This window comes from Sceloporus occidentalis, unplaced genomic scaffold, assembly GCF_023333645.1.
Source record: "Sceloporus occidentalis isolate IW3139 unplaced genomic scaffold, rSceOcc1.0.p SCAF_97, whole genome shotgun sequence".
In the NCBI taxonomy this organism is placed as follows: Eukaryota; Metazoa; Chordata; class Lepidosauria; order Squamata; family Phrynosomatidae; genus Sceloporus; species Sceloporus occidentalis.
The window spans coordinates 2,888,944-2,907,865 of NW_028317077.1; the positions used below are offsets into that span (position 1 = coordinate 2,888,944).

Genomic DNA, 18,922 nt, shown 5'->3' on the forward strand with positions numbered 1-18,922 from the left:
GTATGGATACTTTATACCAGGGAAAAGAAAAAATGTCGGTGCGCTAAGCTAGTCTCAGGCTCAAATAATACAAATGTATAATATAAGGCCTACCAAACAGTGTGAGCATGCTGCAAATACAGTGTGTTGGCTGTACAATGTATACAAAAAACAAAATACTGTCTGCGCTTCTCACCCTAATAAAGTTGGCAACAAATATATAAACATAATATAAATGAGAGGTTTTGGTTATATGAATTGGCCAAAGCATAATTAAGCTCACCCGCCACGTCAAGGCACACTCTCAATAGGGTGAGATCCTACTCTCACCTCCTACATAGTGGGCACACAAAGCAGTTTATACTGCTACCAAAACCTTATTATATACATTGTACAGCCAACACACTGTATTTGCAGCATGCTCACACTGTTTGGTAGGCCTTATATTATACATTTGTATTATTTGAGCCTGAGACTAGCTTAGCGCACCGACATTTTTTCTTTTCCCTGTTTGCACATATTTGAGGTTGTTGGCTCCTCATTAGTCTGGTTGCAGCTTGCTGTCCAGGGGTTAAATGGGAGGAGGTTTAATTGCACCTCCCCCAACACATTAATCTGGTTTTGGTAGCAGTATAAACTGCTTTGTGTGCCCACTATGTAGGAGGTGAGAGTAGGTTCTCACCCTATTGAGAGTGTGCCTTGACGTGGCGGGTGAGCTTAATTATGCTTTGGCCAATTCATATAACCAAAACCTCTCATTTATATTATGTTTATATATTTGTTGCCAACTTTATTAGGGTGAGAAGCGCAGACAGTATTTTGTTTTTTGGATACTTTATACCACCAAGATGAAAAATAAACCTGTGCTTATACATCTAAAGATATCATGTAAAGGGGAAAGTCTACAGAACAAAAGAAATAAAAAAAGAAAAATGCCTACAGCGTAATGTTCTTTGAGGCTTATTTTTTGCCTAGTAGCAGATTATGTGCAGTAGTTTAAATTGGGCATTAACGTGTGAATATATATGTGCCTGAGGTCTCATACTAGTGCGTTAAAAGCTTGGCTTCTGTAGCATCCTGAAGACATTTTCATGCGTGAGGAAATATACCGTGTGTTTATCATACTATTCTCGGAATTCTGGCCGCATTGTTCTCGTATAACCGAGGCGTATTACTCACCCGCGTAAGGTTGGATTAGCTGGTAAGTAACATAAGCCTTTACGTTTGGCAGGGTTGAATGTCATCCTGAGCTCTTAGGAGCATAGATACAAGTTTTCTCTGTGGATCCATTCTTACTTTCAATGCATGTGGTAGGCGCCATGCTTGAGAAGGGTCAAGTTTTCCCTTCAATATCATGGTGAATTGGAGAGATCCCCCGGTCATACAGACTGCTTGCTTTTTACATCACAGCTGAAATCCCTGCTTGTGTCTTTAGTCACATGTGACGCATGTTATTGCGCCTGCATCGGGAAAATATGTACAGTCAACATGAGCTTTCTGGACCTCAAAGTTCTCTTCGTTAGAAGTTAATGGAATGTTGGGCCAATAAAAGGTATCACCTATGAGTAAAGACTCCATCTTCTCTTAGACCGATATGACTGTAATAATTTTTTATTATTGTGCTTAAAAAGAGAACTTCTTGACAAGTAATGTTTCTCATGAATTATTTAGAACCATTTGGTTTCTGGCATTATCAAGTCCCATTCCGACCTTCTCACTCTCTCTCTTCTACTACTTCTAGTAGCTTGGGATATCTCCGCAAATCCTGGGCTTCCCTTTTCGCTCTCTTCCCTGTCCATTCCCTCTCAACGTTTCGGACATGCCAATAATCTTGTCCATGTACCCCGCTGCTCCTCCTAGCCTTCTTTTACCTTTGCACTCTAGGACGCACGTTCTGTGTGTAACAAACTATCAGCCATCCACGATCACTTCATCTCCAGTTCCCTGCACCTTCTCGCCCTAACCTCTCGTCACATCACTTCTCTCGCTGCTCTCTCCTATGGTGGCCTCCAGCACGCTCCCAGACCTGATCACAGTAAGGGTGGTGGGGAAGGCTTCTTCTCTCCCCAACTTGTACTTTTCAACCTATTCCCATTTCTCTCTTTTTTCCTAATTCTATGTTCATGTCGCCTGACTATTTAATCCCATCTCATTCCGCCCTGGTAATATCTTTCTTGACCGCTGGAAAGACTAAATGGGTCAAATGGTTCTTATCTGCCTTCAAATTTTATGTTTCTGTGTTAGTTCATAGATACAGGAGGACTTCCTTCAGATGGATAAATAGATTTATTCACAGAACAAATATATCCATTATGCTTTTAAGTTCCGTTCACCGTGATCACACATTATATTTAAATCCATTTTTTTCAGCGTTTCAGTCTATTTGCTTACTTCTGCTTACATTTGCAGAATGTCGGTGAACACCTATGACAGGTGACACTTAAGTGACCTCAGCTGAAAGAATATTCAGAATTGCGTGTGTAGTACGTTGTGAAAACGGACGTACCTGGGGGCTTACCTGGCATGGCCCACCGCGGGTCTTCAACCTCCTCTCCGTGTGGGAGTGGAGCGGGGCTGCGAACTACAACTCCTATTGTGCTAAGCCAGGCACGCAAGCATTGTCACTAGAGATTACTTCGTATCTCTGGGATCTATTTAAAAATAAGATACTGGCTGATGTTTATAACCCGGAATTTGATTATCAATAACACAGGCCCTTCATTTTTTACGCTAAAAACATCATTTAAGAAGCAGACATCTTTAGTATTGTTTAAGGCAGATGCTGGCGATTTGGAATTCACCGGACGGGTGTACACGAGGCAGGAGGATATTTATCGCTTACACGGCTCACGTACTGAGTCAGGTTTCAGAATAATTACGGAGAGTTGTTTTGTAACCACAACCCGTGATTCAGGGAGATGACGAGAATACTCGGGGTGAATAGAACCCCTAAAATGCCTCGCGTGCATTAACTAGTATATGAGTTAATAATAAATATTTCCATTGCTAAACTGGCTGCTCCGGGCCACGTGGACAACGAAAAGCAAACTCGTCCCATAAATGTTACATAAGAGATGAGATCTAAAGCAAATAATTACTCTGAAAATTACCGGTACTATTGCGCAATGATTTTGATTTAATGTTTTCCCAGAATTAGGCTGTTGTTGGACTTAATTTCACAAAGGTTGGAAGGGGTTGATGGGAGTTGGAGTTCTTGCACAAGTATTTGGGTGTTTATTTGCCCAACCCTGTTCTATACATAGATATATATAAATAAATAAAATATATTATATATCATACTGTGACTGAATTTGAGACACAAGCAGGCTCCCCAAACAGTAATGGCTGTAGAGGGAGGCCATATTGCATTTCCTCCAACCTTCTGGTAAGGTAGATATTGTCTGATATTCTTGTGAAATGGCTGCTTTGTGCATTTATTGTTTGATATAATATGTCCCAAGAATAATTGTGAGAAGTAGCCAACAAGAAGCTGTCTGAGACTACAAATCCCATGATGCCTAGCTTCTCATAGATAACATGCTTATGGTTGTGAATGATTGCAAATTTTCATGGGAATTGTAGTTCCTTTGCATTTGGGGACTTACGCATTGATATAGATATATATAATGTGTATATATATATGTACATATATGTGTGTGTATATGTGTGTGTATATATATATATATATATATATGTGTATGTATATATATATATATATGTATGTATAATGTTGGTGTAATGTCAGGTGTCCCAGTACTTTTGTCCATATAGTGTATGTATTGTATTAGGATGTTTTCTGTTAATTAGGATTTGGAATCATTTTGTAGTATATTGGGCAAAATTTCTCCTTTGCTAGAATGCTTGTTTCTGATATCACAAACCTGGTATATCAATGGTTAAATTCGAACTGGTTCAGCGATAGGTTTTGTTAGGGCCGCTCCCATTGGCTGTTGCCCGTGCAGTGATGATCCCGGCGCCTTCTGCAGGTCCGCACTTGTGCTTCACTCATGGCATTCGCTCTTGTGACTCCCGTGTAAGGTAAGAAGGGGTTAGAGCGGTGCCAGTTGGCTGGGGATAGTAAGAGTTGAAGGAAAAAAGAATGCTAAGACAGGTAATTGTGTAGTGATGAGACAAGATAGAGTTTTTTCTGCAGTTAAGAGGACAGAACATGGTACGGCATGTAGGGAAGGGAGAGGGGCTACTTTAAGATACATCTCCGAATTTTGGTTTAAGACGGGGAGCTGTCCCACCTCTCTGTGTCTGATGCACTCCCTATAGATACGGCCATGGTCAAAAAAACTATTTATAGTTATGTAATTGACTTCTCCATAACCCCAATAATGTGTATAGAAACAGCAGGAAAAGGTTTAAAATACAGCATTTGAGGAAATATGACATCAGTAGCTATGAATAGGTCCCAAATTCACACAAGTCCTGGTAAAGCCTGATCCCTTAGTTGGGTTCTGACCGTGTGTTTCCCGACATAGCTACAAGGTGACACTTTGTAATCACTGTTCTTTGCAAGTTGTTGCGATCTGAATCCACATCACACACAGATTGTAAAGTACGTAAGGAAGAAGTTAAAAACCTGTCTAGTATATATAGTACTATATATAGTATAGTATAGTGTGCTTTTTGTGTGCCCCCATCACTACGTGAAAGTATTTAGTCTAGGATACCCAAGATCATATACACACGCGCGCACACATATACACATACACGCACACACATACACACATACACACACACGCGCACACACACACACACACACGCACACACACACATACACACACCACTGGAGTGTACCATTGCACAGCACCACAGAATGGCGCTATATGTATGTGTGTGTGTGTGTGTGTGTATGTGTGTGTGTGTATACCGTATTGGCTCGGATATAGGCCGCCCCCGTATATAGGCCGCACCCTAAAAGTTTGGTGCTTTTTTAAAGAAAACGTTTTTTTCTTTAAAAAAGCACCAAAAAAACATGCTGCCACTCTGTCCCCCTCCCCGAGATATGCTGCCACTCTCCCCCCCGAGATATGCTGCCACTGTCCCCCCCCCCCCCCAGATATGCTGCCACTGTCCTCCCCCCCCCCGAGATATGCTGCCACTGTCCTCCTCCCCCCCCCCCGAGATATGCTGCCACTGTCCTCCCTCCCCGAGATATGCTGCCACTCAGCGGATGTGCCGGCACCGGAAGTTGTATACGCGTATTGCGTAGATGTCCCCCGCCGGCCCCGCAAGACACTCGGGAGTCTGCTCCGGTAAGTCGGGGGGGGGGGCAGAGGTAAAACACATGCGGACAGGCCTGTGGGAAGTGCCGGCAGGGGAGGCTGTCTGAGTGTATCGGGGAGTAGGATGCAGGTCCCCTGCACCGCTGCGGGGGATCTGTATCCTAACCCCGCTGCCTGTCCGTAGCCCGGGACTGCATGTCCTGGGCGTCGAGCGCTAGACCCCGAATATAGGCTGCACCCCCACTTTAAAGACTTAAAGTGGGGGGAAAAAGTGCGGCCTATATTCGAGCCAATACGGTATATAGAGGTGATTTCTCAACACCTCTCTCTCTCCGAAGGAGGAGGGAGGTCAAATGTAACTTTTTTTGAGATACTTTAACTTGTTTTAAATTGAAAGAGAACAGAATGTAATGTTGCCTTTGACATAAAGTTGGCTGCCAAAGACAATGAAAAAAGAAAAAGGTTTGTTACCCGCGGACTCTACATCGTCTGCTTTTTTTTTCGTGAAGACGTCCAATTTAAGCATTGATTTATAGATGAGTCAGATAAAAGCGCCGCTTAATTTCCAAGAAAATCACTAAAGCATTTAAGAACATCAGCTTTTCTTCATGACATTTCACTTCTTCTTAAATACTAAGAAATACTTGGATAGCTTTATTCAGAATCCATTCGTAAAATGTCAGTCTGGGGCAATGTGGCAAAAGTGTCCTTATCGCTATAGTAACCAACGGGATGCTGCAATCAGCAGGAAAGTTTCTTTTTTAGTGTGTGCTTTAATTTATTTTCTTTTTTCTTACGTGATTCCCAAGAAGCCTAAGTATAATTATGGAATTATTATTACTTTGTTATAGATTTATATAGCTGTAAATTATATATATATATATATATATATATATATATATATATTTAACAAAAACAAGCTTGCCATATGTATTCCAGGATATAGGCTTTTTAATGGATGTTTGCAATGTAAAAGATGTACTATAAAGTGTGCATGCAGAAGCGCTGTCCTGATTGACAGTTTACTTTATTATTATTATTATTATATTATTTTTTTATTTTATTTTATATGGTGCCATCATATTCCTCAGTGCTGAACAATGGGTACACAGGACATAACACAGAGTAAATAACACATGAATTAGACTAACGGAAACAAAATGTAAGGAGGGCCCTCCCCAAAGGAGCTTACAATCTACAGCTTTCTACATTTAAGGGGCACCCCTGTGTCTCAGGGGGCCTCTTAAACAACCAATGCATATAAAGAATTGGTATATGCATTGTTGACAGAAAAACATAATTAGTATACTTCCTGTGGGCTGACGCTGCAGCTTTCTGCCCTTTCCACGTGCTGAAGTTTCATGTCAATGGCTGGAAAGTGCTCCCATTCCAATCAATAGAAGAGATTGCTGTGCATGCGCCGAGCGGGCACTGGAGGCGAGTTTATCCCATAAAGCAAAGCAAAGCAAGATTAAACAATTAAAATGGCCAAACGCGAGATGAAGCTAGGGATGGGGCTTTACAGGGACTCATGGGACCTACGGTTAGCTATTTACATGACCAAGTCAGACATTAAGAAGAATGTATTTAATTTATAAAGCCATTTCCTGCTGTTTCTATACACATTATTTGGGCTTTTAGGGCAGTAGAACCCTCCGATACCCTCATACTCGGCAAAACATTCTGAGCTCCTAGAAAAAGGAGGAGCTTTCATGAATTTGCTCCGATTAACTGATAAAAATACACGTTTGTGTTAAACTCGCCATACTGAAGTCCAAGTGCATTCTTCCCTAGCGGGCTTATAATCGAACCCAGCAGCTGGCACTCCTACCTGCTGAACATGCCGTGGCTCATGGGTATCTCCAGAGCGAGCCGGAGTCACGTGTGTAGGGAAGCATTTGAAAAAGGGGGGGGGGGGCACCACAGAAATTTTGAGGGATGAGACGGCTGGAGTGTCCCTTTAAATCATCCGCTCCAGACGATGTATTATTTGCGGTCTGATAGTTTAATAACATTGTTCTTCGTGGTTCAGTATCGGTGCTTGGAATTTACTTTTGCTACCACTAGATGTAGCCGAGCTCCTCGGGGTAGACTGCTCTTCCGATCTTGAAGCCGTTTTGGAGCTATAAGAACTTATATTCAGAATACTTATTCCCCCCCTTCCCAATTAATTATTTAGCCGTATAAACTGAGCACCTTCCTTTATCCTACAAACAACAAGTAAAGTATCTCCAGCGTGAGATCTCTTTCCATCTTAGGCTTATTATACATGCTTTAGACATGCGGGCAAATAAGTATACATATACACGAGTATATATATATACATTATTGTGTATATGTCAATATTTACTCGTCAAAATGGCAGCATTCTATTTAATTGTCAAACTGTTTGTGAAAATATTTTTTAAAAGACGGCTGAAGGACGGGCGCGAGGAGGGCCGATTGCAGATAAAAGGCCAAAGAGGCGATAACAGGGGTTAAAGGTGCTGTTCCACTTACTCAAAACATTACTTGCACTCTCCACCACGTCAAGCAAATACGTTTTATCGCATTTTTTTTATTTTATTCTTTCTTTTGAGTGTTTCGTAAAATCAACACAGAAGAATGTAAGACACTTTTCCAGTTTCTATGGCAATAACCTGTAATTGTCAGGTTTTTTTGTAGGTTAAGGTTAACCATTAGACAAACTTATGCTCTTAGCAGGAATATTATGGTGGTTTCTATGGTTTTCTCTCCAAATCTACTACTGTGCTCCTTTAAAAAGTCTTTCGTTTTTCTTTGAAAATGTGTCCCACAGTATTCTGATTTTTGTTTGTTTTGGGTATGTTTTAGTTTTGTCTAAGTTCGATACGTTTAGCTCATTTTATCTTCTTATCGTTGGTGTAATTGGGTATAAATGTGTCTGTTTGCTGTGACCATCATTAATTATTTGCAAGCCTCTGTCTACCGTTTAGCTGCCTGAAAATATCCTATACGCTATCAAAAGTTTGGGGGTCACAAGGAAATTTCTAGCTATAACATAATTACAAAAGGGTTTCTAACCATCAATCAGCCTTTTAAATATAAATGTGGGTTAGCGAACACAACGTGCCATTGGAACACAGGAGTGATGGGAGTGATAAAGGGCCATTGGAACACAGGAGTGATGGGAGTGATAAAGGGCCATTGGAACACAGGAGTGATGGGAGTGATAAAGGGCCGCTGGAACACAGGAGTGATAGGAGTGATAAAGGGCCATTGGAACACAGGAGTGATGGGAGTGATAAAGGGCCACTGGAACACAGGAGTGATGGGATTGATAAAGGGCCCTTGGAACACAGGAGTGATGGGAGTGATAAAGGGCCATTGGAACACAGGAGTGATGGGAGTGATAAAGGGCCATTGAAACACAGGAGTGATAAAGGGCCATTGGAACACAGGAGTGATGGGAGTGATAAAGGGCCACTGGAACACAGGAGTGATGGGAGTGATAAAGGGCAATTGGAACACAGGAGTGATGGGAGTGATAAAGGGCCATTGAAACACAGGAGTGATGGGAGTGATAAAGGGCCATTGAAACACAGGAGTGATGGGAGTGATAAAGGGCCACTGGAACACAGGAGTGATGGGAGTGATAAAGGGCCACTGGAACACAGGAGTGATGGGAGTGATAAAGGGCCACTGGAACACAGGAGTGATGGGAGTGATAAAGGGCCACTGGAACACAGGAGTGATGGGAGTGAAAAAGGGCCATTGGGAAACAGGAGTGATGGGAGTGATAAAGGGCCACTGGAACACAGGAGTGATGGGCGTGATAAAGGGCCATTGGAACACAGGAGTGATGGGAGTGATAAAGGGCCACTGGAACACAGGAGTGATGGGAGTGATAAAGGGCCACTGGAACACAGGAGTGATGGGAGTGATAAAGGGCCATTGGGACACAGGAGTGATGGGCGTGATAAAGGGCCATTGGAACACAGGAGTGATGGGAGTGATAAAGGGCCACTGGAACACAGGAGTGATGGGAGTGATAAAGGGCCACTGGAACACAGGAGTGATGGGAGTGATAAAGGGCCATTGGGAAACAGAAGTGATGGGCGTGATAAAGGGCCATTGGAACACAGGAGTGATGGGAGTGATAAAGGGCCACTGGAACACAGGAGTGATGGGAGTGATAAAGAGCCACTGGAACACAGGAGTGATGGGAGTGATAAAGGGCCCTTGGAACACAGGAGTGATGGGAGTGATAAAGGGCCATTGGAACACAGGAGTGATGGGAGTGATAAAGGGCCACTGGAACACAGGAGTGATGGGAGTGATAAAGGGCAATTGGAACACAGGAGTGATGGGAGTGATAAAGGGCCATTGGAACACAGGAGTGATGGGAGTGATAAAGGGCCATTGAAACACAGGAGTGATGGGAGTGATAAAGGGCCATTGAAACACAGGAGTGATGGGAGTGATAAAGGGCCACTGGAATACAGGAGTGATGGGAGTGATAAAGGGCCACTGGAACACAGGAGTGATGGGAGTGATAAAGGGCCACTGGAACACAGGAGTGATGGGAGTGATAAAGGGCCACTGGAACACAGGAGTGATGGGAGTGATAAAGGGCCACTGGAACACAGGAGTGATGGGAGTGAAAAAGGGCCACTGGGAAACAGGAGTGATGGGAGTGATAAAGGGCCATTGGGAAACAGAAGTGATGGGCGTGATAAAGGGCCATTGGAACACAGGAGTGATGGGAGTGATAAAGGGCCACTGGAACACAGGAGTGATGGGAGTGATAAAGGGCCACTGGAACACAGGAGTGATGGGAGTGATAAAGGGCCACTGGAACACAGGAGTGATGGGAGTGATAAAGGGCCATTGGGACACAGGAGTGATGGGCGTGATAAAGGGCCATTGGAACACAGGAGTGATGGGAGTGATAAAGGGCCACTGGAACACAGGAGTGATGGGAGTGATAAAGGGCCACTGGAACACAGGAGTGATGGGAGTGATAAAGGGCCACTGGAACACAGGAGTGATGGGAGTGATAAAGGGCCACTGGAACACAGGAGTGATGGGAGTGATAAAGGGCCATTGGGACACAGGAGTGATGGGCGTGATAAAGGGCCATTGGAACACAGGAGTGATGGGAGTGATAAAGGGCCACTGGAACACAGGAGTGATGGGAGTGATAAAGGGCCACTGGAACACAGGAGTGATGGGAGTGATAAAGGGCCATTGGGACACAGGAGTGATGGGCGTGATAAAGGGCCATTGGAACACAGGAGTGATGGGAGTGATAAAGGGCCACTGGAACACAGGAGTGATGGGAGTGATAAAGGGCCTCTGTACATCTATGAAGAGATTCTAGCTACAATAGCCATTTACAGCATTACCCCCTGTCTGCGCTGGATTTCTGATCCATTTCATGTTATTTTAATGGACTAAACTTGCTTTTTTTTCCAAGAACAAGGACATTTCTAAGTGATGCCAAACTTTTAAGCAGCAGGGTAGATTGAAAGCGGTGATCTGCCTCTTTTCTGATATTTACTTTACAGTTTCATTTTGGCACCCAATCTATGTAATGATGTTTTACGGATTAAAATTAAAATAAGTAACTTATATGTATTATAAATCCATCATATATATAATTATATTACAATTTAATTATATAGCGCCAGCAAATTCCGTAGCGCTATTACAACAGGATGATCGTTAATATGCTTCGAGACTTACTGGTACTGGAGAATGAGAGAGATTGTAGATTTGTAAGCTCACAAGAGCAGCCGACTCTTCTCCATCATAGCCAGTGTGTGTTAATGTGCGTTAATGTGTGTTATTGTTAATTATTCCTCTCCCTTTATTATAACACCGCTGCAGAATCTGTTGGTGCTATATGAATACATGTAATGCGTATTTATGTTCCTTGACACTTCAATCTGTCGTGATTTTTCAAATAGACAGTAATACAGCAAAACTATTTTCCATTTAAAGATGAATATACGTTTTTAATGCTTGTATTGTTTTCTTCTCTCGCAGTGACCCTTATGTGAAACTATCGCTGTACGTAGCTGATGAAAACAGAGAGCTTGCTTTGGTCCAAACCAAAACCATTAAGAAGGTAGGACACATTTTGTCTTTTTTGTAAATATTACCAAGTGAACAGACTTTTTATTTATTTCTTGTGCATTGAATTAATGTTTAACATTGGTGGCAATGAAGGGGTTAAGCTGTCCTTGTTAGGGACTTATTCGCAAAAATGGGAGTGCACTATGATTGTGTATAATAATTTCACGGCAGATCTGACCCATTTGGCCCATCTAGTCTGTTGAGTTTTTACTAATGTAAAGACTCAAACCTTAACCAGTCCTTGGTCTCGTCTTAGATTCAGGAGCCGTATGCCTATCCTGTGCATGTTTAAATTCCCTCACTGTATTACCCTCTACCACTTCTTCTTGGAGGCTATTCTACTTATCTACCACCCTCTCTGTAAAGTGTGTTACATTTTCTTAGCTCGTTAAAATCTTCATGACGTTCAATGCCACCATGAAAAAGTGACCCAAAAACAGTGGTATGACGGTATGGAATGTCATGAAGGTTTTAACAGGTTAAGGAAATGGGACACTAGGCCCCCTCACACGCATGAGATTTCCATTATGATTGGTCTGTTATAATGAACGGATCGGTCGGAGACCAATCTTCAGCCTCTGTAAAGTTAAAAAATAATAATAAAAAAAAAGTAAATACCGTATTTGCTCGATTATAAGACGACCCCCCAAAATCTGAATATTAATTTAGGAAAAAAAGAAAAAGCTTGAATATAAGACGACCCTATAGGAAAAAAGTTTTACCAGTAAATGTTAATTCATGTAAACTATTACATTTTTTTAATAAAAGCTATGATTGAGAAAAATATTTTTTTGTTTTTGTTTCCTTGTATTTTCCAACCTGCCCCCAAGTTAGGCACATCTGCCCCCAGGCTTGCCACTCCAATATGGCACTGTGGCCCATGATATGCCTTTTAACCCTCTATATGCCACTGTGCCCCATGATATGCCTTTTAACCCCCTATGTGCCACTCTGCCTCCAGAAATGCCTTATACCCCTATATGCCACTCTGCCCCATAATATGCCTTTTAACCCCCTAAATGCCAGAGTAGCATATAGGGAGGTATAAGGCATTTCAGGAGGCAGAGTGGCGTTCAGGGGGTTAAAAGGCAGTTCATAGAGCACTCTGCCTCCATAAATGCCCTATGCCCCCAGTTAACACTCCCCCCCACACACACACTTACCGGGGCTTCCAATTTCCTGCTGTATACCGGGGCAGCAGTCTTCCTTCTGTCTCCCCCCCATTTAACACTCCCCCCCCACACACACTTACCGGTGCTTCCACTTTCCTGCTGTATACCGGGCGATCCGCGTAGACAACTTGCGCTGCAGCCGGAAGGAGGTGTGGCTAGCAGCGGGGGTTGTCTGCGTCCATCGCGCAGACCTTCCCCGGTGCCGGTGCGGGGAACTCTGATCTCTGGCAGTTGGGGAAGGTCTGCGCGATGGACGCAGACAACACCCGCTGCTAGCCACACCTCCTTCCGGCTGCAGCGTAAGTTGTCTACGCGGATCGCCCCGGTATACAGCAGGAAAGTGGAAGCACCGGTAAGTGTGTGTGGGTGGGGGAGTTTTAAATGGGCGGGGGGGAGACAGAAGGATCCAGGTCCCCTGCAGCGGTGCGGGGGATCTGGATCTTAGTCTCATAGTCAGACCTCTATTTGAGGTCTGATTATAAGACGACCCGATTAGAAGCCGAGGGGTATTTTTCAGAGCATTTGCTCTGAAAAAAACCTCGTCTTATAATCGAGCAAATACGGTAATAATAATAAAAATTGTGGTTCCCGCTACAGGGGATTGCCTCGCAGCCAAGGCAGTCCTCAGGAACCACCGTTAACCCTCCCAGCTCCTTACTATATGAATGGATGCATCGCATTCTCAGTGCTCTAAAATTGACCTCCCAGAAGCTACAGAAAAGCTAAAAATAAATAATAAATAATCAAAACAAAAAGAAAGAGCTAAAAACTGTGCCAACAGGTTACAAGCTGATCTATAGTTAAATCCCCTGCAGGGGATCTTACGTTATGGCACAGCCCCCCTGCAAAAAAAAATTAAGAACATTTACACACAAAAAGTACGCAAATATCCTGCACCCATATTTATTTATTTTGTTTAATATTTAAAAATAAAATATTTAATATTTTTTTAATGGGCTGATGGCTTTTGCTTTTTTTGTGCTTCTGCGGTTGTGAAAAACAACTCCCATGACACTAAGCTAAGCAGATACACAAAAGCGGATACACAAGTAAATCAAAAGGCATACTTGTGAAAAATGTATCTTTTGTTATCTAAACTGTCTGTATAGTGTACTTTTAACCCTTTATTTTCTGTGTGCCTACCTTGCCCTATTCTGTGTGCTGTTGAGCAGTGAGGCGAGCGTGTCATGTAGTGTGCTCTGTGCATGTGGGGTATCCTGTAATCTGGAGATGCAGCTGAACACATTCTGCTCGTTTCTCTGCAGTTACATGTAATCTGTGCGAACAATCCTAGAAAAACACGGAGAGGAGGTTAAAATTAACATTACAACTTTTTGCCTGATAAGTGTCCGGATGCTCCTAGTGATTATCTTTCCAAAAATATATACTTGCGGTACGTGGGGGTGTTTTGAGCTATCTGTCTTTGGGAAAAAAAAAAATATAGTTTGTGTAGGTGCACAAAAAATGTAAATCATGGTTAAATGGTGTAAAATTGTACAAGATTCCCTCAGTGAAGAAGGGGTTAATCCTCATTGGGTAGGATATAAGTGTCTCATTGACAGAAGTAGTGTAATTCCCCCAGAATTACATCCAGGACATGTGCATTGAATGATTATCACTCCAGAAAAACATTAACACAACAGCTGCACCACAACCAGAAATGAATTGAGTTTGATTTTATCTCCACCTAGTGCTTTATAGCATGTTAAACAAACACGGAATCACATCTGGGGCTTTATTGCTTTATCAAATAAAGACTCTGTGGCATCTGCCGCCATGCCGGGCAGGTATTTGGACTATCGGCGCACTGATGTCACATGACTACAGGCTAGAATTAAGCAATCCCTGAGAAGAAAATGAATGGGGCAAAGTTCTTCGTGATTAAAAGAGATGCTAATCGGGATGGTTTAGGCATTCATACATAAAAAGCACCAAAGGACTTTATTGCGTTCGATTTATGTAAAAAGTTTTTGCAAAGCCTTAAACCAGTTTGTTGCCCTGGAAATATCTCCCGTGGTAGCCTAATGCATCATCTGTTCTATGTAGAATGAAAATGATGTCATAGTTTAACCTCTGGGGTTTATTTCACTCACTTCACTATACCCTATGAAAGGCCAACGCAGACCAGTTTCTCCATTGTGAAGATCTTACCCGGCCCTGAACAATGCATAATTTAATGCTCACAAAGATTTTGAAGTAATCTCGCTGATTTAAAGGTGATGCGGGTCCTAGTCCCCAGAGCTCACGATGTCATTTGAAGACCCTCGACTGCAACGCCATCGATTGCAGTGAGATAGCCCAGCGGGTGGTTGCGCTCCATGCAGTTGGCGCTGATCTAGTACATAGCTATAGGAGAGCTAAATGCTATTTTTACATTTCTTTGCATTCGTTGGCCTGGGCCAGAACTGGCCGTGTTCCCAGGCTGTCTCTCGACTCACATACATGCTTAACGTACACTCTATACCGCGGGGTTCCCAGAACAGTGAATAACTCTGGTAACGCCAGCAGGTGCCGAGCCGTTTGCATGGACCTCATGCTGGCGTTAACATGGCTCTGAGCTCAAATGCTATAACGATCGCGGGGGGGAAAGGATTCCGTATTCCGTGACCTATGAACCAGTCCTGCGAAAAGAAATCTGCATTATCCAGTGTCTGAGAGAACAGAATATGTCACGGAAGACGGTGGTAGATAAGCGGGGGGGAAAGTCTCCCTGCAGATGTGGTAGAGGTTAATAGAATAAGGAAATGTAATCACGCCATAAGGCTACTTTGGCAGAAGACATAGTAAAATAGAGTAAATATGTCTCCTTTCTGCAGTCGAATGTCTTTATAGGTACAAATAGATCTTCCCGGGCTCTGATAATTACGCCTTCACCCTCCTTAGGAACCAGAAGTGCCGGTTCTGCGTAATGTACGTGTTATCAGGACTGTTTGTGGCATAATGCCTTCGCTAGATACCTGCCCTGCTGCGCACCCGTCACGGCCGCCTTGTTTACTGTACATGCTTCCAGGACTCCACCAGTTCACACCAGTTTGTTTATACCCAGCGGTGCGCTCGGGAGACTCCGTATCGTGAAAAACAAAACTGAACTGGTCAGCTCTCGGAATTCCATTAAACGACATGCTTAGGAGAACGGGGTTCTTGAAGTGTCGGGACTTAACCTTCAACTCCCGTTGCGTGGCCGATTAGTTTAATTGTGCAGGCGGGTGAATGTGACAAAGAATGAGCGTCCAAAACAAATAAAACTTTTTATTTTATTTTTTCATAGATAATTAATAGATTTTTTTTTTACTTTTATTTATTAATTGGTATAGCACCATCATATTCCGTAGCGCTGTACTAAACCATCTTTGGCATTTTCAGCCACTGCCGCCAAGGACCCTCTAAAGCTCCGATCTGTAGGGCTCGGTTCCTTGTTAAATGGATCACCAATAACCATAATTACGGGTAACCCCTAAATGAACCGAGACAATCCCCGAGCAAATGTGTTCTAAATAAGCAAGCTCTGAATAAAAAAAAAAAAAAAAAAGGTGTATGATGTTAAAACAACAGGTTGTGAAAATATAACGAATGAACATCAGCGACATAACAGGCGAGATCATTTGATGGGGAGGAATAATCACACAGATCCAGAGAAAAGGTAAAAAAGTGCAGTGCTCCCATCGTTTATACATAATGTTCTTTTCTACTACCAATATATTGTTTACCTATATCATGCATTTCTTTTAAACGACAGCAAAATATAGGGTTTGGGAAAAGTGACAGATCCTCTTTATTGGAATTGACGTTTCATGATGCGGTTTATCTCATTCCTGGGATCTCTCGGCATTTGCCCCCTGAGTCACAGGATTTTTGCCCCTATCGCCAGACCTCGTGGCAAAGGGGCAGATTCTCAGGTTCCGGGGTCCATGACAGTGTTCATCTGCACCTGGCCTGGCGGTTGTCGGTAGGTCATGGGTTAATTGCTTGAGTCACTTGTTCGTTTTGTATCTCCTGTAAACAAATAGTGCTCCCGAAGGGAATGAGAACCTGCTAATCTCTAAATACAATCAGTTCGGGGTAATTACCGAATACACCACGCTTATCAGTCACCAGTAACACGCACTCCAAATAACAAAAAAACACAACCTACAAAGACCTGCCAGGAATGGTCAACACAACTCGGTTATCAGTGGCACTGTCACCATTTAAATGAGTGAATTTGAGATATTAAATAGTAAATCAGTGTCTGAGCAACACGGACCAGTTCTCCACACTTACACAGATCCCGTTGTACAGCGCTGCGGAATATGAGGTGCCATATAAGTCGATAAATACCGTATTTGCTTGATTATAAGACGACCCCCAAAATCTGAATATTAATTTATGAAAAAAAGAAAAAGCCTGAATATAAGACGATCCTATAGGAAAAATATTTTACCAGTAAATGTTAATTCATGTAAACTATGTGAGCAATTGTTTAATAAAAGCTATGATTGAGAAAAAAAATATTGTTTTTGTTTCCTTTTTTTTCAGCCTGCCACCCCAGTTATGCACATCTGCCCCCAGGCTTGCCACTCTGCCCCAGAAATGCCTTATACCCCCTATATGACGCTGTGCCCCATGATATGCCTTTTAACCCTCTAAATGCCACTGTGCCCCAGGATATGCCTTTTAAGCCTCTATATGCCACTCTGCCCCATGATATGCCTTTTAACCCTCTAAATGCCACTGTGCCCCATGATATGCGTTTTGACCCCCTATGTGCCACTCTGCCTCCAGAAATGCCTTATACCCCTATATGCCACTCTGGCATTTAGGGGGTTAAAAGGCATATTATTTGGCAGAGTGGCATATAGGGAGGTATAGGGCATTTCTGGAGGCAGAGTGGCGTATAGAGGGTTAAAAGGCATTTCTGGAGGCAGAGTGGCGTATAGAGGGTTAAAAGGCATTTCTGGAGGCAGAGTGGCGTTAAGGGGGGTTAAAGGCATTTCACAGAGCACTCTGCCTCCAGAAATGCCTTATGTCCCCCCATTTAACACTCCCTCCCCCTCCCTCCTCTAAACTTACCGGTGCTTCTGAGTCCCCCGGTGCTTAGTCCAGGCAGCGTGTAGAACTCTACGCGATTCGCGTAGACAACTTCCGCTCTACGCGAATCGCGTAGAGCTCTACATGCTGCCCGGACTAAGCACCGGGGACTCAGAAGCACCGGTAAGTTGGCGGGGGGGATCCAGGTACCCTGCATCGCTGCAGGGGATCTGGATCTTAGTGTCATAGTCAGACCTATTTGAGGTCTGATTATAAGACCACCCCGATTATAAGACGGTAATATCTAGTAAAATGTATAGCCCAAAAAGTGCATTTGTGCTGGTAGCAGCCAAAGCTCATCACTCCTGTGCCTCAGTGTGGAGAGTGTGAGTGCGAGTGCTGGTGTTTTTCTGTATGCCGTCCCTATAAATATGATGCATCTGATATCAGTCCAGCAAGGGCAACAATAAGATAAAACTAATGGCATCACTTAAATATGTAAACTCCTGCATCAATATACCCCCGTCTCTGCCCCTGCACCATTACCACTGATTCTGTACTCCATTCCCTGCCTTCAGCACCTCTGTGTCTCATGAATCAAGTACTCCCCCTCAAAAAAGATGATGGAGGCCAAATCTTACAGGATCAAGGAAGTATTTTGTCGGTATTATGAATAGTGTTACTAAAAGTAGGTGCAGAGTAGGTGGGACTGCAGCTTTACGCGTTGTGTGCGTTCGGTTTCATCGCCCGCTAGTGGAAAGCAGCTTAATGCAGTCAGAGTACAGCCCAAACCGAAGGGCTCCGTGGCTCTTCATTGCAATAAGTAACAGATTAACTTTGTTCCTAGGAGATCTCTCCCAAGTAAGCCCTCATATCGCTCGGCGCTTCGCCGGAGCTGAAGAAATACAGCGATGGTTTGAGGCAGAAACCGCTGATACGGCCATTTAATTCCGCTTTTCATATAAATAACAGATTCACGTTATTGAACAGCTATATAACTTAGCATTATTTATTATTATTTATTTTGCCTCATTCAGGTTTTTTTTTGCTGGGAACACTTAATTGTCATGTGACATGTAGGCATACATTGATGTTACTGGAAATCATCTGTATTAGCAGCTCAGCCACAAGTGGTGATTTGCAGCTCTTTATTTACCCCGCCACTCCCCCCCCCCTCCCCCAGGTTTCAATACCCGCCCGGCTGTAGAGGGGTATAATCTCTCGCTATCTGGTGGACAAGTGGGAGCTCCGGGAAATGTTTGTATTCTAGAAGATGAGAGAGATTGGAAGGATCTTGAATAAGAAGTACATGTTCAGGGCAATGGCGTGCGGTGAAAATGTTGTATGGACGCATTAGCACACACCTTGATAATAATCTTCGGAATGACAGAATAATTGCCCTCGTTTGTTTCACCTTCGGAACAGACACCC

General features: G+C 43.1%; 1 protein-coding gene across 2 annotated transcripts in view; it reads left to right on the forward strand.

Annotated features, from left to right (window-relative positions):
- The window catches only part of LOC149284232 (E3 ubiquitin-protein ligase NEDD4-like), a 120,200-nt gene that overhangs the window by 17,174 nt on the left and 84,104 nt on the right, over window positions 1–18,922 (forward strand). For both annotated transcript variants that reach the window (XM_089497041.1, XM_089497043.1), the window contains exon 2: window positions 11,223–11,304. The gene's annotated coding sequence lies outside the window, so the exon portion shown is untranslated. The remainder of the gene's footprint in view (window positions 1–11,222; window positions 11,305–18,922) is intronic.